Source organism: Lathyrus oleraceus, chromosome 5 (genome assembly GCF_024323335.1).
Source record: "Lathyrus oleraceus cultivar Zhongwan6 chromosome 5, CAAS_Psat_ZW6_1.0, whole genome shotgun sequence".
NCBI classification, from domain to species: Eukaryota; Viridiplantae; Streptophyta; class Magnoliopsida; order Fabales; family Fabaceae; genus Lathyrus; species Lathyrus oleraceus.
The window spans coordinates 130085810-130106527 of NC_066583.1; the positions used below are offsets into that span (position 1 = coordinate 130085810).

Below are 20718 nucleotides of genomic sequence, written 5' to 3' on the forward strand. Positions count from 1 at the left end.
AGTCCTAATTCTTCTAAAAAAGGAAATTATGAGTAATCCTAATTCTAATCAAAATTAACCAAACATCATCAAAATTAATCAAAAAGAAAGAACTAGAATTAATCATAAATTAATTGGGATTGAAGAAAAGATTAATGAATAAAGTTCAACGGGCCATGGGTGCATTTTGAATGGGGGGTGTGTCTAGAGAACTGCTTGCTTGGGCCTCCGGCCCAAGTCCTCCCACATGAATCCTAAGACTGGGTCTTCAGCTTCCCAAATGGATCAGTACAACCAAAACCCTTCTGGAAAATTCTCGTGTTCGAACAAAGCACACTGTCAATTCCTACACGTTGAACGCCCCGTCTTCATCTTTATCGGAATCTCAGCTCCATCTCCGTGCACACAAACCAACACGCGACCAAACGGAGGATTCAAAGAATCGATCTCAACCTCCATCGGCGAAACAAATAAAAACATATTGCATGGAAATTAATGGCGAAACTCGATCGCCATCGATGTCGAGTTCATCTTGTTCGATTGTACACGAAATGGAAAGCACGAGGGGAGAAGAAGGAAACCTACCAGCTCGATGCGGTGGCCCTGGGTGTTTATTTCGATCCTTTCTTCCTAGATGCGTGTGTGTCATTATTCGATTCGTTGTTGCCTCCTCCGATTGATGAAGACGAATGTTGCGATTATGGAAGATGAGTGATGCGTCGTGCTTGATGAAGATGAGCTACGTGACAATGATCCTAGGATTTGAAATGACGTGAAGAACGAAAGGCGAAGGCGACCAGATTCACGAAAGGTGAGATCAAGGTTCTCTCTTCCTTTCCTCCACGCTTTTTATGTTCCCGTTCTCCTCTTCTTCAATTCAATTCTGTGAGATTGTGGGGTTCCGATGGGATTTGAAGGAAGTTCTCGGATTTTCTTTTATGGGTTGGTTTCGAATTCCTATTAAAGGTTTTGTTGCAGGGTTTTTGGGTTCGTGAGGAGGGTTTCGTTTGAGAGACAGGAATGAAAGCTATGAAGGTTGAGGTTGCAGAGTCAGTTAGAGGGTGTGATGTTATGGTTGTTAGAACGGTTTGTTACAGCAGGTTGAAGAAGAAGATATTTAGGTTAGAGGAGTTTAGAGAAGGTTGAGAGTATGAAGGTTGATGAAGGGTTAGAATGGAAGGTGATGGAGGATGAAGTTGTGAATTGTTAAATGATAGTGAAGATGATGGAGAATCGAATTGGAGCTTGGTTCAGGGTGAAGAAGAGATGGAAGAAAACATGAGAGTGAAGGTGGCGAGAAGTGAAGGAGAAGGAAGTGGAAAAAAGGGCCTGTTGAAGAAGATAGGGTGAGTATTTATAGATTTTTCTCTCAAATTCTGTTATCGGTTGGTGTTGGTTAGAATGGTGGTAAGGTCAGTTGTCATTGCCAAGAATTATGTTTGGTTTGCTATCATGAAAATGTTAGCTGGAGAATTATGTTTTGATCTGTTTTTATGGTTTGTAAATCATGAACTGAACACGCTCTTCTCACCTCAGTTTCTTGCAAATTTTCAGGATCTCTTGGATGGTTATCCTTTGATTCCATTATCGTGATGCCCTCTTCGAAGCTACAATGGAGGTGAATTTCCTCGTACACTGTCTTCATTACCAGGTAGTATGTTTGATGATTCGAAGCAATTTGTAGGTTTCGAATTTCATTTCCCCATTTTATTGAAAATCCTAGGAGTAACCTCGAGCAAATGCAGGATTTGATTAATGAAGTTGCCCCACAGTGATTCTATGTAGTGCGGTGTTACGGCGAACTGTTGCACAATTAGAGTCAGTCGCTTCGAGCAACATTGTATGGTCGACTCAGTAAAGGTCACATTGGAATAAGATTGGAGCTAGGATACAACGCATCAGTTTTAGATTGAAACGCAATGCGGTTCGAGATGCTTGGATTACTGGTTTGAATATGTGGGCCACAGTTGGTGAAGTGTGTCCTTTGGTCTTGGCCATTTATAGGTGTGGGTTTGGTTGGCTTTAGTTAGTTAGAGTTGTTTTCTAATTTAAACAAAATGAACATTAACAGTGGAAGGAAAATTCAAGGGACTGCAAATGCAATTACACTATTGTTGTGCTTATTAATGGAAATTCAGTGGGTTAGCTTGGAATGTATTAATTGTTATGTTACTTTGAAATGATGTATGGTTGTAATTGAATTGAAATGGAGAACGAAATGCATGTGAGAATTGATCCATGTAATGTGAAAACATATATACTCTTAGTTTGAAATGAATTGAAATTAGAATGTAACGTGATGATTGAATATAATGGAAATGTTGAATTTGGTTTTAAATGTAATGAAGTATTTCATTTAGGAATGGATTGGAGATGTAACTGGAAGTTGGTAAGAAAATGGTTAAATGCTATGGAATTAGAATGTTTGAAATTGAATGTAATGAGTGATTGAATTGTATTAAAAGTGGTTAAATGCTTTATGAGAAATGAATGTGAAATTGTGTAGTTAGATTAAGGGATATTGAATGCAATATGGATATTTCTTTTAAATGTGTATATGGATTAATGAAATGGGCTAAATGGAGAATGGATTAAATTGTAAGTGAATTTTTTAAATGGGTTAGTGGTTAATCGGATAATGATGGATAAAATTGGATTAAAATGGGATCTAATGGATTGGTAAATGGATAAATGAACTTGAAATTGGATATGGATGTAATGTATGGTTTGGATATTGTTAAATGGAATTTTTTTGGATATTGTTAAATGGATTGGGAAAAAAATGATAAAATGGTTTATGGATTAAAATTGAATTGGATATGGGGTAAAAATGGATAATTGGATTATTGATTAGAATTTGATGTTAATTGGATTTGATTTAACTATGGACAAATGGATTATGGACATTTGGTTTTAAGATGTGGATATGGGTTAGATGGTTGACTTTGGTCAACTGATTGACCAAAAAGTCAACATTTGACCAAAAAGTCAACAGTTGATCAAAAAGTCAACTTAGGCAACAATGCATATTTTTTGGTGGAATGAATACGGATATGATCGAAAATACCAATGTTCTTAAACCACAATAAAACTTGTCAATCCAAGACTTGAAATCCACACAGACACCACCAAGCAAATGAATACTCAACCAAGCAACTGACTGTAGCGCCTCGAATGAATTCTAACCAATGGATCTGAACCATGAGTCTTAACCAAACAATTGAACCATCTAAAATGAACCAAACAAATCAGACGCAACCTCCCTGAATTAGGGTTCCCACTACGCTCCCTAGTGAACACCTTTGAACCCATGATTTCATGCTTTTTTCGAATGCAAGTGGAATGTGTTATGATACAACGAATACGTAGATGAAATGAATGTTTATCAGGATATGCAAATGCTTAGGGTTAGTGACCTAGATGAACTTGTGAAAGGTAGGGTAAATTTTGGGGTATGACAAACATCTCTGAAGATTTGATTCTGGGAAACAAGGATGAACCTATCCGAACTAGGTCAACATTCAAGGTATCTGAAGAAATTCCTATGGGACTAGTATCTCTGATTGAGCCTACTTCATGTGATGAGGCACTTCAAGATGATGACTGGGTTCTAGCCATGCAAGAAGAGCTAGATCAATTCTCAAAGAATGACGTCTGGGATCTTGTTCCCAAACCCAAAGGCACTCACATTATTGGAACCAGATGGGTGTTCAGAAACAAGCTAAATGAAAAGGGCGAAGTTGTCAGAAATAAAGCTCGACTGGTGGCACAAGGGTACAGTCAACAAGAAGGCATTGACTACAACGAAACATTTGCCCCAGTCGCCAGGTTAGAATCTATTCGCTTACTTATTTCATTCGCTGTAAATCATTCTATCAAACTATATCAAATGAATGTCAAGAGCGCATTTCTTAATGGTTATATATCAGAAGAAGTGTATGTCAATCAACCTCCAGGTTAGAATCTATTCGCTTACTTATTTCATTCGCTGTAAATCATTCTATCAAACTATATCAAATGAATGTCAAGAGCGCATTTCTTAATGGTTATATATCAGAAGAAGTGTATGTCAATCAACCTCCAGGTTTTGAAAATTCAAATTGTCCAGAACATGTTTTTAAACTTAAGAGATCTTTATACGGACTAAAACAAGCTCCTAGAGCTTGGTATGAAAGGTTAAGCAATTTTCTTCTGGAACATGACTTTATTAGAGGGAAAGTTGACTCTACACTCTTCTGTAAAAACATTAATAATGACCTCATGATATGCCAGATATATGTTGATGACATTATTTTTAGTTCAACTAACCCCTCTGTATGTCAAGAATTCTTTGAGCTAATGCAGGCAGAATTTGAAATGAGCTTAATGCAAGAACTAAAGTTCTTTCTAGGAATTCAAATTAATCAAGCTTCAGAAGCCACCTATGTTCATCAAAGTAAATACATAAAAGACATTCTGAAGAAATTCGAAATGGCGGAATGCAAACCTGCTAAGACACCTATGCATCCAACTTGCATTCTGGAAAAAGAAGAAGTTAGTCAGAAGGTTTGTCAGAAGCTCTATCGTGGTATGATAGGCTCTCTTCTCTATCTGACTGCTACACGTCCTGATATTTTGTTTAGTGTATTTCTCTGTGCCAGATTCCAATCATATCCTAGAGAATCTCATTTAACAGCTGTTAAAAGATTACTCAGATATTTGAAAGGAACTCCTAACATGGGCCTGATGTATGAGAAAACATCAGAGTATAGACTTTCTAGTTATTGTGATGCAGATTACGCAGGGGACAGAATGGAATGTAAAAGTACATTTGGAAATTTTCAGCTCTTGGGAAAGAATCTGATATCCCGGGCCAGCAAAAGACAATCAACCATAGCCTTGTCCACTGCAAAAGCAAAATATATTTCAGCATCATTATGCACTACTCAGATGCTCTGGATGAAGAATCAACTAGAGGATCTTAAAATCTTTGAGAGTAACATTCCTATCTTCTGTGACAATACTGTTGCCATTTGTTTAAGTAAGACTCCTATTTTGCACTCCAGAGCTAAACACATAGAAATAAAACATCATTTCATTAGAGACTATGTTCAGAAAGGGGTAGTAACGTTAAAATTTATTGATACAGACCATCAATGGGCTGACATTTTCACCAAACCCCCTGCTGAAGATAGATTCTCTTTTATCTTAAAAAATCTAAACATTCAAAATTGTCTTGAATAAAATGTGCCTCTGAGTTAGCAAAATAAGACTCTGAAGCAAACAGTTGGATTCTGTATCTGGCTCTGATGCTACTACCAGTTAGAAGTCATCTGAGTTAGAAATCTCCAGGAAACAACCCTTTGGTATTCCTGAAGATCAGATAAAGTAACACGTGGAGCATCATGAGTCTGACCTTGGAACTTCTAGACAGTTGTCTAGCAGTAATCAAGAAACAGTCTCTTGAGATCTCCATGAGCAGTGTGCTGATTTTGGGATTAGACATCATTTATGAGTTGTAATCATTCTCCCCTCTAACGTGCGTACTTGGTTTTTGTGCTAAACTCCCATTTCTGTGTCGTTTTGCATACGCCCTAATTTGGGTATTTATACGTTTCACATTTCACAATTGCACACTTTTCACTCACAAACACACCTAACTCTCTCTCTCAGTTTTTTCTTCTCTCGTAAAGGCATTTCTGCAGTTTTTACTCAAGTTCTTCAACCTTCATCTCAAGTTCATCAATGCTCTTCATGGATTCTCAACAACACTCTGTGTACAACTTCTCTCAACAGATGAACTCAACTGAGCAAGCTCCAAGTTCAAGTCATCAAAATCCTGCAGTCACCGACATCGTTTCCACTCCCATCTATAAAGAACCCCACATTCTTGATCGTGAGCCTCATATTCATCTTGCAACACCGCTTGAGAAGCTGGAAGTGTTGTGTGAAACCTTGGTGGATTTTGACAACATGAAAAGAAATGGTGTCGACCTCACTGATGAACTGAAGAAGAAAGGGTGGGAAAACTACTTTCAACGTCTCTACGACCCAATATACACAAATCTGGTAGAGGAGTTCTGGAGGTTCGCTGACTCTGATGATCACTACATTGCCTCCTACGTTCTGAGAGTCAAGATAGTTATCACAGAGAAATCCATTGCTGCTCTTCTGAACATGGAGAAGACTGGAGGAAGACGCATATACAACATCAATCCTAGGGCAAAGTATCTGTCCAATGAGATAAACCCTACAATATTTCAACAGAATGCTGAAGGCAAGCATTCCAAGAACAAGGAACTACATCAGAACCTCCGGGTATGGCTGAAGATCATCTTAGGCACCATCCATCACCGCCCAGCCTCTAACTCCTCAGATTACATCAACACAGACCAGAAATGCATCCTTTAATGCATTCACAAGGGTCTGAAGCTCTGCCTTCCTGCACTTCTCTTCAAATATCTCAGAGACTCCGTGAAAGATACCAGAAACAACATGAAGATAAGAAACTACATTCCTCTAGGGAGACTTATATCTGATATGCTGATTGAAAGTGGCCTCGTGGACCATCTGATACAACTCAGACTCATGGAAGACGTGATGATAGATACTGGAAGACCTCTGAATGCTCGCAATCTGAAGAGCATGGGAATTATTAATCAAGTAAGGGTCAAACCAACATTGAACACCTCCTGGGAAGCACTTAAAGATCAGAGGGAGATTCCAAATGGACTCTATCTTTTCTCAAAAATCGGCCCTCCAGAGGTAGTCGCATACTATCTAGAGGATCTGCACAAACAAGGAGTAGATATCTCAGATTTCTCCTTAGACTGGATGCTCGAATTTCCTCCAGACTTTAGAAGAGGACACGAGAACCATCTGAGAAGACCAAGCAGGCAAAAAGAGCAAAGCTGGGAGAACCATCTGGATCAAGACCTCCAGTACCTCTGGTTGGATCACCTAGTAAGTCTGTATCTCTCCCTCCCTCTATAAAAATTAAACATGTTGCTTCCTTACTCCCTTAACCTTCGCCCATATATACAACCACTGATACTCCTCCCTTAACCTCTAGACCCTCTAACCTACCATCCCAAAAATTCAATCTTGCCACCACAACTCTACTTGTTTCAGAAGCAGAAATGTTATACGAAACCATTTCACCCTCTTCATCACCATCTCCATAATCCCCACCTTACTATAACCTCTCATCTGACACTGAACCCTCTGATCCTCACTCCCCAACTCGGTCTCAGATCCAAAACCATGCTCTGGCCTCTCAGCAACCAACACACTCTAACCCTGAACCTGAAGTTACTTCTCCACCCCCAGAAAACCCAAACACAACCACCTCTGACCCCTCACCATCAGAACCAATCCACTTTGAATCACAATCATCCCAACCACTACACTCTAAAATACCCCAACCTACTACCTCCGCTGACCCAACAACTCCCACATTTAACCTAAGCCCCCCACCTCTCCCTCCCAAGCCTCTAAACCAGATACCACCCTTCTGACCCTTGAGGAAGCAATTACGGTTTTTGCAGAGTCCTCAGTTGACAAGGTCAAGTCTCTGACCATCAACTCTGGCATCAGTGATGATACCTCCGTCGTAAGGACTCACTGGAATAGAGTGATAAGTTGGATGACCTCTGAAGCCTTCAAGCTGAAAGGCCTCTCTGAACAAGTCCGCAATGACTTCATCAGAGACGCTGAAATCAGACTCCAGGAGCGTCTAGCTAGAGAAGCTGAGGAGCGTGCAAGATAGGAAGCTGAAGAGAAAGCAAGACAAGAAGAACTTCAGAGAATCAAAGAAGTTGAAGCCAAAGCTCTTGTTGATGCTGATGCTGAGGAAAAAGCCAAAGCTGCCGCTGAAGAAGCAACTTGCCTTGTTGAAGAGTCTGCTGCCAAAGTCAGAAATGATGCACTGACTCAGGGGGAGACCTCCAACTTCGTCCCTCTGGTCCTGAAGACCCTTGAAGAGCTACAGAAAGAACAACAGGTAGTTCGAGCCAGACTGGACCAACAGGATTCTGTTAATGTCAACATTCAGAACATGTTGTCCCAGATGCTCCGGAGGATGCCTCCACCTCCAAACCCTTAGGCACCTAGGATATTTTTTTTGCTTGTTGCTTTATCTGCTCTGCTTGTTTCTCCTTGTTTCCATATTTGCTTTCTATGTTTCTGGCTTATGTAAATGTTATCTGTCTATATCAACCTTTTTTGCTAAGTTTTTTTGCCAAGTCTTTTTGATTCTGACAAAAAGGGGGAGAACTAATAACAACTCTGATGAAAACATATCTAATTCCTTTCAAACTCTACAAACATTGTCTCTAAATATGACTTAAGATATGCAGGAAAGTAGCTGAAAACACCAAACCATGGAAGGTCCGGTAAGAACTTCTAAACTCCCAGATCTAACTTAGGGGGAGCTCACTACAAATTTGATCTAAGACTCTTTTCTGAAAATGTTTCATCTTTAACTTAAACTATTTTGTCATCATCAAAAAGGGGGAGATTGTTAGAACAAAACCGGTTCTACAATATATTTCTAAGATTTTGATGATAACAAAGGATGAAACCAAAAATGGCACTCTAACGAGATTTTTTCTAAGTGTGCAGGACTCTGAACATTCATGCAGGACTCTGAACACTTACGAAGGATTCTGACCATATATCAAATGCAAACGCATGTCAGATACAAAGTATTAGATGATCAGACGCCGCTAAGAAAGGAGTACGTCTAGGAAGCTCTGATTCTGATCAAAGAAAGATAGCAAATAATCAGAAGCTCCAACAAACTACTGGCCTTAGACTCTAATACTTAAGAAGACCAGAACACTGAGAAGCTCTAATGAAGTCAGACGTAATCATCCTCTGAAGATTGACTCTGACACATCAAGACTCTGATGAAGATTCACAAGTCAAGAAAGCCTAATGGAAAGAAATCTCACTATGGAAAGGTACTATTTTAAGAAAGAAGTTAAGAGGCGGACAAAATGATTATAGAAAGAAACAACAGAAGTAATGACATTAAATACTCATCATTGACCAAGATTCGGCCATCACTCCAACGGTCCTTCTCAACTACTATATAAAGGACAAATTACTTCTCTAGAGAGACACACCTGAGACGCACAAAAACATCATTCACATTCTCTCTCAATTTTCACGAGTTGCTGCTCTTGCGTGAAAAACTCTTGCTCTAATACTTTTCTGTAATACTTGCTTACTATTAGAAGCACTTTACATTATAACTCTGTTTTGCTTGAATTATCTTTTCCTCGAGTGACTCTGCGCAGTCTGTATACTTGAGAGGGATAAGAGATTATTCTCTTAGACGATTGGTTGTGTAATATTTCAAGATTAGTGGATTAAGTCCTTTTTGAAGGCGAAATCACCTTGGCCGGGTGGACTAGAGTAGATTTGATTTTCAAGCGAACCAGTATAAAAATTCCGTGTGCTCTTATTTTTTGAAAAATCTTTTATTTCCAAAATAATTCAAACCCCCCTTTCTTATTTTTCTCACCTTCACTAGCTACTCTCCAGGTACGTATTTCGTTCCATGGAATTTTAGAACTCATGTATAAATTTGATAATTTATGAAGGCATTAATAAAGGGGACGAAAGAGAAAGCAGTCAAGGAACATGTAAACATGACTGAGAAGGATGAATCGGTAATATCTAAAGCGTTGCCACGAATAACATGACTCTCACTCTAGTTGACTCATGTGTTACTCAACTGGTTGGTATTTTGCGTGATGTGTTAGTACATGTCGATGGACTAGAATTTCCTGCGGATTTTGTAGTGCTAGATACTAAAGGAGCTTCAGGAGGATATTTTATTCTCGGAAAACCATTCTTGGCTGCCAAGAGGGGCCCAATTGAGTTCAGCAGGGGAGCATCAATCTGGAGGGGCGGGGCCTCGTGTAAGAGAAATGTAGCAGGGCCCTATGGCCTAACATAACTCCAAACCCTAGCACTAGAAGAAAAAAATGGAGGAAGCTCAAAGGACTTACTGGTCTCCCCTACCATGCATGTACATATGCAAGAATTGATTGATTGATCAATTCAAACCCCAATAATAAATGTTGAAAGTTGGGTTTTCAAATAGCTACCCTTTCTAACAAGCAATCAAAGGCTTTTGACCAGATCCAAATGGCAATTTATTATTAAACATGAAAAATAGTAATAGTCATAACCAGAATCTGGGAGGGGCTGCCAAGAGGGCCTCAATCGAGTTCAACTGGGGGTGCATCAATATGAAAGGTCAAGGCCTCGTGTGAGAGAAATGTAGCAGGGCTCAATGGCCCAACACAAATCCAAACCCTAGCTCTACAAGAAAAAATCTGGAGGAAGCTTAAAAGGCATTACTGGCTGCCCCTCCCATGCGTGTACAACTGCAAGAATTGATTGATTGATCAATTCAAACCCCAATAAGAAATGTTGTCAATTGGGTTTTCAAAAAACTGCCCTTTCGAACAAGCTGTCAAATGTTTTTGACCAGATCCACATGAAAATGTATTATTAAACATGAATAATAATAATAACCATAACCAGAATAATCAAATATGCCATATCTCTCACTTTACTCATAAATTTCCCTTTTTACCACTCCCTCAAAAACCGACCTCTCTCTCTCTTTCTCTCTCTATTAACTTTCATCAGCCATGACTCTTTCTCTCATGAACTTCACAGAACGAAAAGCAAATCAAGGGTTTAACAAAATGGATCAAACAAGGCCCTTCAACATGAACATGAGGGGTGAAGACAAAGGTTTTCTTCCTCAAGAACCCAAATCGTATTAAAACAGCTTCAAACAAAAAGTATGTAAACACAAGAAAATTTCAAACCCACCATTTAAACCCAAATCCCTTATAAATTTAGCAAACGAACAATATGTTTAAGCAAATCGGATAGTAACCAAGCCTAAACCCTAATTTTCAAAATTAAGCCAATCATCAAAAACTTAAGAAATTAAATATGATTCAAGGCACATCATCCACATAATAACGACCATCAAGAAGGGAAATGATATATAACAAAACAAAAGGGCTTCGTCGGAGTCTGAAATTCCGGCGAGTTTCCTGCCGTAGTGAAGATAATACCTTAAGTGAGTTTATTTTCTTGTTTACCGCTTTCTGTTGTTCTCGCCCGTTTCTTCTCACTTATGTTCTCTTCACCTCCTTTGATTATTTTCTTACTGAAACTTATGTATGGTTGTTAACGGTTATTGTGGAAGGCTTATCTCAACTACTTCAGAGTTTCGGTAAGAAACTCTAAATAGTTTGCAAATTTCGAGCTTTTGACAATGTTAGGAAAGAATTTCAGCAGAGTAGTAATGTGAAAATCAGGTTCCTTTTCAGAGACCTCAAATCAGGTTTCTTGTGAAAAATGACAAATTATTATATATAAATAAATTATGGTATTTTATAGATAAAAATATAAGTTAAAAAATGAAGATCTCATCGATTTTCTATGAAAAATCGTGAAAGGGAGGCCAAAATTGTTTGAATTAAAATATGGGGACTTATTTTGTGAATCATGTAAAATTGGGGGACCAAAATTGTAATTTAGCCAAATATTTTTAAGAAAATGTTTGAATAATAGCATCAGAAATAGAATATGCGGAAAGTAAAAAGATATGGGAAAATAGAAGAGACCAAAATTTATAGAGGTTCAGTCTAAATAAAGTGACTTAATCCTTTCTGAAAAACTCGATCTTGAAAGTATCCAGTAATGCTTATAAATTTTTAGCTGGTTGAGCTTAAGAACCCCCTTATACAAGGAAAATCAAGTTTCAGGTTAACTTCCAACCAAATAACGAACAACAAACTGAAGTGGCTAGTCTTCCTTTCAAACAAAAGCTTTGAGCAGTTAGTCCCCAATCTAAAACCAGATTTCATACAAACTTTGTGATTCTTGAATTTATTCAAGCTCTACTTTTCTCCCACTGATTCCTTGGGAAATAAAATTCGTTTCTAGGAAAACTCCAGTTCGAGCGACAAACACTTTACCCTCAGAAGGATTGTAAAAGTAATACCCTATTGTTTCTTTAGGATACCCCACAAATAAGCATTTGTCATATTTGGGCTCAAGCTTAGTTGAAATTTGTCATTTCACATAAACTTTGCAACCCCAAACCTTCATGTAAGACATATGTGGTTTCTTACCACTACATATCTCATATGGTGTCTTCTCAACCTTTTTGGATGGAACACGGTTAAGTGTGTAAGTTGCTGTCAATAGTGCATGTCCCCAAAAGGAGTTTGGAAGATCGGCGTGACTCATCATGGATCAAACCATGTCTAACAAGGCTTGATTTCTTCTCTTAGATACACCATTCCATTGGGGTGTTCCAGAAGGAGTAAGTTGGGATAGAATCCCACACTCTTTCAGATGGTCATCAATCTAGGCTTAAATATTCACCACCTCGATCTCATCGAAGAGTTTTAATATTCTTACCTAGTCGGTTTTGTACTTCATTCTTGAATTCCTTGAACTTTTCAAAGGACCCTGGTTTGTGTTTCATTAAATACACATAACCATATCTACTGAAATCATCAGTAAATATGATGAAGTACTACAAACCTCCTCCGACTGGTATGTTCAGTGGTCCACATACATCAGTATGTATGAGGGCTAAAAGATCATTAGCTCTTTAACCTTTTCTTGTGAATGGAGACTTTGTCATCTTTCCAATTAAATAAGATCTGCATGTCTCATATAATTCATAATCAAAAGAGTCCAAGAGTTCGTCTTTATGGAGTTTGGAAATGCGTTTCTCATTTATGTGGCCTAATCGGCAATGCCAAAGGTAAGTTGGATTTAACTTATTATGTTTAATCCATTTAGTATTAATGTTATAAATAGGCATTTCAAGATCAAGGACATATAGTCCATTGTTCATTTGTGCAATAACATAGAATATATCATTCAAACAAATGGAGCAACAATTGTTCTTTATTATGAATGAAAAACCAAACTTGCCCAAACAAGAAACGGAAAGTCAATACATAAGTTCCTACGGCTAAAGTAGCAACCTTTGCTCCATTTCTAACTCGTAGGTCAACTTCACCTTTTGCCGAATCTCTATTCCTTTTTAGCCCCTGAAGTTGAAGTCTCTACTCTATTCTTCTTATCTTCCAGGTACTTTAGGAAGTCTCTCTTTCAGTGCTCGGTCTTACCGCAATGGAAGCAAGCGTCATCCTTTGTTATGCCTCCACTAGGTTTCAAAGCAGGAGCAGTGGGTTTGGGTTTGACAACTTCCTTGCCTTTCCCTTTACCACCCTGCTTGGTGGGCCTTATATTCTGTTTCTTTCCATTACCGATTATCAGGACGGACTTCCCTTTTAACTTCAAATTCTGCTTAGCAGTTCTTAACATGCCTAGTAAATCAGGAAGAGTTTTGTCCATATCATTCATGTTGAAATTAAGGATAAATTTACTAAAGCTCTCTGGAAACAATTACAAGATCAAATCAGTCGCAAGTTCCTTTCCGAGGGGAAAATCCAACCTCTCAAGGTTCTCCATATACCGAATCATCTTAAGCACATGGGGACCTACAAGGGCTCCCTCGGCTAACTTGCCTTGAAAAAGGGATTTTGAAACTTCAAACCTTTCATGCCTTTCTTGCTCTTGATAGAGCATCTTTAGGTGTCTGATCATATTAAATGCTGCCATGTTCTCATGTTGCTTTTGCAACTCCGAGTTCATGATAGCTAGCATGAGGCAAGCAACTTCATTGGCATCATCAACATGATTCTTATAAGCATCTCTTTTTTCCTTAGGTGTAGATCTAAAAGGTTCCTCTTCAAGAACAAGTTCCTCCAAGACATACAACTTTTTATCATACTTGAGGACAATCCTCAGATTTCGGTGCCAATCCAGAAAATTTGTTCCAAACAATTTTTCCTTATCAAGGATTGATCGTAAAATGTTGCTAGAGGTGTTTGTTGTCATGGTAATCTACATGAAAATATAAATATCATTAAAATAACATATTAAATTAGGCCTTTAATTTAATATGCTCCCACTATTTTACTCAAAACAAATGACCCCCACCATTTGATTCGGAAAATCTCGTTGGAAGATTTTCTAGTGGGTCGAGATCCACATTTCACTTTGTTTTAAGTCTGCGTAGGAGGATTACACAAAACTAGGTTATTTAGGTAGGAACTCCTTCCAATTATATCTAATACAACTCTCGAATATTTTAGTTGGGTGAATAACTCCTTATTCCAATCCATCATATGGATCATTTCCAACTCTTGCTTCTAAACATATATAATCTTATTATAATTTATTTAGTTAAGTTTGATCCATTGTTTTAGGAATTGGATATTAAAATTATCCCATCACACCTTACTAATATAGAACATGCACCTCGCATAGGCGAAACCTACATTATTCGATACTAGTCTTGATGAGTGCTAAAACTTGGAAAGCATAAACTTAATATTTAATTTGGGGGAATTTTCAATTATTTTGATCTCACCGACTTATTTATCATATAAATCTTCTCTCATATGTATCAACATATATTCACATGCATCAACATACATACAAAGTGAAACAGTTATGACCCCTAGCGCAATTGTTCTCCCAAGCCAATGAGAGAACTTAAGCTAACCTAATAACGATCTAAGCTTCTCCAAACAAGATCTTCAAGGTTGCCCTTCTTTGATATTGTATTCTTCTCTTTCTTCATAACATTACATTACATAAAAGAAACTGGTTTTACATATGAGGGAGTGAGATGAGAAAAGAAGTTACATTAAGAGATTAAAAGAGAGGCACGATACGCATACCATATTTTAAAATCCCAAAAACAAAATAAAGGAAAACTAAAGCCATAACTGATCACCACAAGACAATTATAATAAACACATTATTATTATTAATTTAAATTCTGTTAATTAAATAAACCAAATTAAATTTCGGCAATTTATCACCATACGCAAATTTAGCCGGGGTTGTTAGGGGCAGCGCCCCGATGCAAAATTTTGACGAATAATTCATTTGAAACCGACGTCATTTTTCTCATCAACACTTGATACTTTAAAGCATAACTCTTGTGCAATCACAACCCTAATCGCATAACTCTTTGACAGCACACCCCTTGTACCGTCATGAACCCTAATGCAGTGATTCCATATCGTCAAACACACCTCGATTGATAATTCAATATGATTGATCAACACGTCATTGCTTCACCATACTAATGTCGGATTTCGAAGCAAATGACCATTGATTGCTCAAAGGAATAACAATCATTAAATGTTTGAATGAACGAAATAGAAACAGTATATCATATATACCATATTTTGCATCAGAATTACTTATATATATATATATATATATATATATATATATATATATATATATATATATATATATATATATATATATATATATATATATATATATATATATATATATATATAAGTTGATCGATCTCATTTGTGTAATCTATAGACGATCGATGTATCGCTGCTTCACCATACTAACGTCGAATTCTGAAGCATAGTTAACATCATTCATCTAAATCATACACACATGATGCCAAATTTAATTACTCGTTTATTATTTAATTCATTCTGTCTTTTAATCGTATTAATACAGAAAATACAAAAAATAAACAGCTATCAGATGCATGGTTTCGTAAGTGGCTCTGATACCACCGAAGGAAAATAGCGATCCAAAACGCAGCGGGAATTAAAAAATTTCCTTTAGTGATCCTTATGGATGGGCATGATCAGTGATGAAATTGTTACCTCTTATAGCAATTGAAACCTTTGATGAGGATCTAAGGAGTGATCACGAACGTTGAATGGTGACAACGCCTCTACTCAGTCCACACGAACGGATTCCTTCAGTCTCAGTGCTAGCTGTTATGAATGAAGGCTTTGAGTGAGAGAGAGAGAGAGAGAGAGAGAGAGAGAGAGAGAGAAATAAACGAAATTTCATCAAGTTAAATGCTTCTGTACAAGGGTTCTATTTATAGAACCACTTATGTGGGTTGCAATGTAAAAAGTCCACTTAAGTGTATGTGGCCCATATCTTATGGTATACCTAAAATTACTTAAGTGTGTGGTACCTTACTGCATTTCATATTATAATTAAGTGCATTGTACCTTACGATGTTCTACAATTCACTTAAGTGCCCCATACCTTACGGTGTTCCTTATTTACTTTGTCTCTCATCATTCCGTCCTTATTCACTTAAGCGTGTAGGTTTTCGCGATATTGGTAATTATATTAAACCACGTATTTAACATAATAAATAGTGAGTAGTATCTAGTAACACATCACTGCTACCTGAAGCTAGCGGAAATATACTCGAACGTATCGCACTCTCGAACATACAACAGAGTCGCCATCGAACTTTATTTATCCCCAAAGGAAAGGGAAAACATCGATAAAACCCGGGAGAAAGAGATATACTGGGTAAGGAAGTCAGTTATGCAAGGGGAAGGTATTAGCACCCCAAACATCCATGGTACTCCATGGGAACCGTTTTGATTTTTCTTGCTCGAATAGGTGTTATTTAAGTTTACTCGCAAAAGAATGGGAAAAGGAAGAGAAATAGATAGAGTGCTCGGTGAGGATTGGGGCCCTCATGCCTACGTATCCTCATAGTGCAATAAGGAATTCAGAGCTTCGTAGTTCAAAGAACTAGAGGCGGGAGGTGAAAAGAATTGTGATGACAATATGGTCTGAACCAAAGAATAGTGTTTTGAACTCCAACACGGGTAAAAAATGTGAACCCAAGAGTAAACAGGTATGAACCAACAAGTGAGGGCCTATAACGTTGTATCGTTCTATTGGAACAACCAAAAAAGAGAAGAATTAGGTGTTTGGGTTAAGGGCCAAACAACTCTTGGTTCAAAATGAGGTACAAGATGGAGCACAAAGGTATAATATATTTGGCTCAAAAAGTAGGTATATCACATGGAGTGAATGAAGATAGATTATGAAAGCATCGTGGATATGAACGAAATGAAGTGACCGAAGTCACATAATGGAATATCTGGTGACAAGTGACCGAATAAGTATTGTTTGAAATCGAAAGATGAACGTGTATTGGACTCCATAAGAGAAATGGGATTTGTACCATAGAGGTGTTTGGGTTAAGGGCCAAACAGCTCTAGACAGAAATGCGGACTATTCGTTAGGCGTCTTAAAAGGGTATATATGGAATTCCAAAGAAAGTGTATTTTGACGTCAAAAAGACAGTGTGTCATTGGGTGAACGATTTATGATCGAAGGTAGGTAATGAATAATGAAAGATATGGATGATGCCCTAAGGCAAAGAAAGAATAATTAGAAGTATGCTCACCAAGGATCCGCATTCTCATGCCTACGTATTCTCACAGTGCAATGAGAAAGTCAGAGCAATCGTAGTTCGGAAGTACGAGGATAAAGGGAGAGACATTTGTCTAAGCAACGGGGACTCACAAGACAAACACTTCTTCAAGGAAGGATGGTAGTACTGGAGTGCAAGGAATAGTGTATCACTTACTAGGGAATCAACAATTCATGATCATATAAGGATAATGTCTTGGATTCAAGAGAAGGATAGACTCTTAATTGAAGAGCAAAGTGGTGTCTTAGCCGAAAAAGAGTGAATTAAATGTTTGGGTTACGGACCAAACAACTCTCAATTGATGAGGTAGATTGTCGTTATCGTCCTAAAAGGATAGACAATGAGTCCAAGGAGAAGTATGATTGACATCAAAAAGATGGTATGATTGAATGAATGAAGAACTATTGATTGATAAATAGGGTAGGAATAGATAAGGTAGATTGATAAATAAGATAGCTCGCGGAGAAACTGGGTTCTCCTGCCTACGTATCGTTATAGTGCAATAAGGAAATCAGAGCTTTCATAGTTCATCCCGCTAGGGCTGAAAACAAGATGACTGATGAGGCAAAAGAAGTAGAATTGATTTAAATAAAGGATGGATTATAAATAAGGTAGCTCATGAAGAAACTGGATTCTCCTGCCTACGTATCCTTATAGTGCAATAAGGAAATAAGAGCTTTCGTAGTTCAACCTACTAAGGCTGAAAACAAAATGATTAAGGAGGCAAGAAGAGATGATATAATAATTGAATTGAAATGAAATGATAGACTTGATAGTCGTTGGATAAGAATCACACTAAAGTCCATGAGTAAAGGTGGATATGATAAGCAACGAGTCAAACGTCTTGCACCCAAAGATATCCATAATGAGGGTAGGAAAGCTCCAATCTCATTCCTTCTTTACCACTTAAGGCTCGTGGCGTATAATTCTCGTCTTAACTTCCAAGTGGAGAGAGGAGAATCTTTATAGTTGTTTCTTGCATTGATGATGAAGACCTTATCAATCGTTCGATTCGAATTGCACTAAAATCTATGAATAGAGGTGAACATGATGAGTGTTGGGTCATACGTACCATACCCAAAGATACTCAAAGTGGGGGTAGGAATACTCCAGTCCCACTCCTTCTCTATTGCTTAAGGCTCGTATCGTACAACTTGATTCATGATTGATAAGTTGTTGATGTAGTCCTTGCTTTGTTGTTTTTGCTTTGTGAAGAGAGAGAAACTTGTCAATCGTATGAATAGAATTGTGCTAAAGTCTATGAATAGAGGTGAATACGATGAGCGCTGGGTCATACGTCCCATACCCAAAGATACTCAGAATGGGGGTAGGAATACTCCGGTCTCACTCCTTCTCTATTGCTTAAGGCTCGTGCCACACACTTCTAACTTTGATTTGACAAGTTTTTGTAGTTTCCACCTTTGATGTGCTTGAATAATCTGTTGCTTGGTATAACTGAGGATGCCTTAATTGAAGATATTGACTTGAGGCCTTGAGCTCCACAACTTAGAAGAAAAGTCTTATTAACTAACCAAGGGTCTTTTGGTCACTCAATTTAGACTGTGGGATTATACAAGTTCAAAGGATTTGATTGATCAAAATTACTTTTGATCAATTTGAATTGGAGGGCTTGAAATGATTTGGAATCTAGGTTAGTCCTAATCTAATGGTGAGAAATTAAGTCAGCCTAAACTAAGGGTACATGTTATGATTGATTACAAAGTCTATGTTAAAATCCTAGGGGAGCATGCATTTAAATGGTCAAAATGACAAAATAACCCCTAAGGGGTAAAATGGTCAATTCACAAAAATATTCAATCATGAACACAAATTTGTTTCTAATTAATGTCTAATTAGAACCTATGAATTGATTAAATCCTAAGATCTATTTTAACTTAATGTTCAAGAATTTACTAAATTCTACAATTAACTAAAATCTAACTATTTTCTAATTCCTAATCTAACTAAACTATATTAAAATCTAATTAGAAAACTATACAAAACTCCAATTAATTCCTAAATTCTAATTAAAATATATGGCCTAATTAAACCTAATTAAAATGCTAACAAGACAATTACCAAAAATATCAACACAAAATAAAATGGAATTAAAGGTAATTAAAATGTTGGGCCAAGGGGGGTGCAGGCCCTTAATAGAGTGCAAAATCCAGTAAAGGGGTTTTTGGGCCCAACAGAATGAGCCCAAATAACAATAAGTGTAATTGGGTTCAGCAAGTATGTTGCTAAGCAAGGGTGTGGAAAGCAAATTATTGGGCTTAATGGTTAAGCCCAACAGAAAATGCAAAGGGAAGTGCAAAAATTCAGAAAACTCATTTGGTCTTCTCTACACATCAACTTCCAATTCATGTCAAAAATGAACCACCACCAAAGCTCCGGCACCACCGCGTCGGAGGCGGCGGAGTTGGCCGGAATCAAGAAAAAGCACCACTTTCTTACTCCTCTCAACCTCTTTTATCCTAATCCCTTATCCATTCTAACCATAAATAAATTAATTCTGGAAATGGAGCAATTAAAGTCAAGAACCCTAAGCACAAAATCTGAAATTGAGTGGAGGTGGAGGAGATTCAAGACATCAAATCTTGGGGTTTTGATTCTCCACTACATAATCTATAATGTGGTATCAAAAATTCAGCAAACAAGCAAAGATGAAGATTCACCGACCTACAAGATGGAGGATTGTCTTGGTACTTGTTGAAATTTGGAGGTGATGAAGATGAAGAAGAGAAAACCAGAGGTATACTACTTTGAACCTTTAATCTTTTACTTCTACTATGAACTCCTCTTCAAGAATCAACTCTGAAAAATTCTGAATTGAATTATTGTTGTTGATGTTGATTATATGAATGTAGGGATGATTATTGAGTGCAAGAGGTTTAGCTCAATTTATAACAAACTTCAATGTGAAGCTTGCTCCAATGGTGATTTGAGCTTTGGTGTAGGGAGAATAATTGGAGAAGATGAAGTGAGAAAAGTTGTATTTGCAATGAGTAATTTGAGAATGATCAAGTTCTGGTTTTTTGCTCCCCCTTGTGTTTATATAGGTTACAGGTTTGGATCAAATGGAGGTTTGGAGTTAGTTTTGTGAGGCTTGGAATTAGTTTGAAGAGGTTTGGAGTTAGTTTGATGTGGTTTGGAGTTAGTTAAAATGGTTTGGAATTAGTTTGATGTGGTTTGATTTGGAACTATTATGACAGTTGGGGGATGTTAGAATAGCTTAAAGTTGATAATTTGAAGTGTTGGGAATACTTTGTTTAATGCATGAATGTTATGGTTGGTTGTTGCATAATTGTGTAGAGATTTCATGGTGTATTGATGCAAGCCTTGGAGTTGTTTTTGAGGGCAAAGGAAACATCATTATTGCTGAAAAATGT

General features: G+C 37.5%; 1 long non-coding RNA gene across 2 annotated transcripts; it reads left to right on the forward strand.

Annotated features, from left to right (window-relative positions):
• Positions 1-247: 247 nt before the first annotated feature.
• Positions 248-2218, forward strand: LOC127088308 (uncharacterized). Of its 2 annotated transcripts, XR_007790170.1 has the most exons (4): positions 248-790; positions 958-1325; positions 1534-1630; positions 1725-2218. It is a non-coding gene; the product is annotated as an uncharacterized LOC127088308 (long non-coding RNA). The 2 variants fall into 2 exon arrangements; XR_007790169.1 differs by having other exon boundaries at positions 248-1325.
• Positions 2219-20718: the final 18500 nt, after the last annotated feature.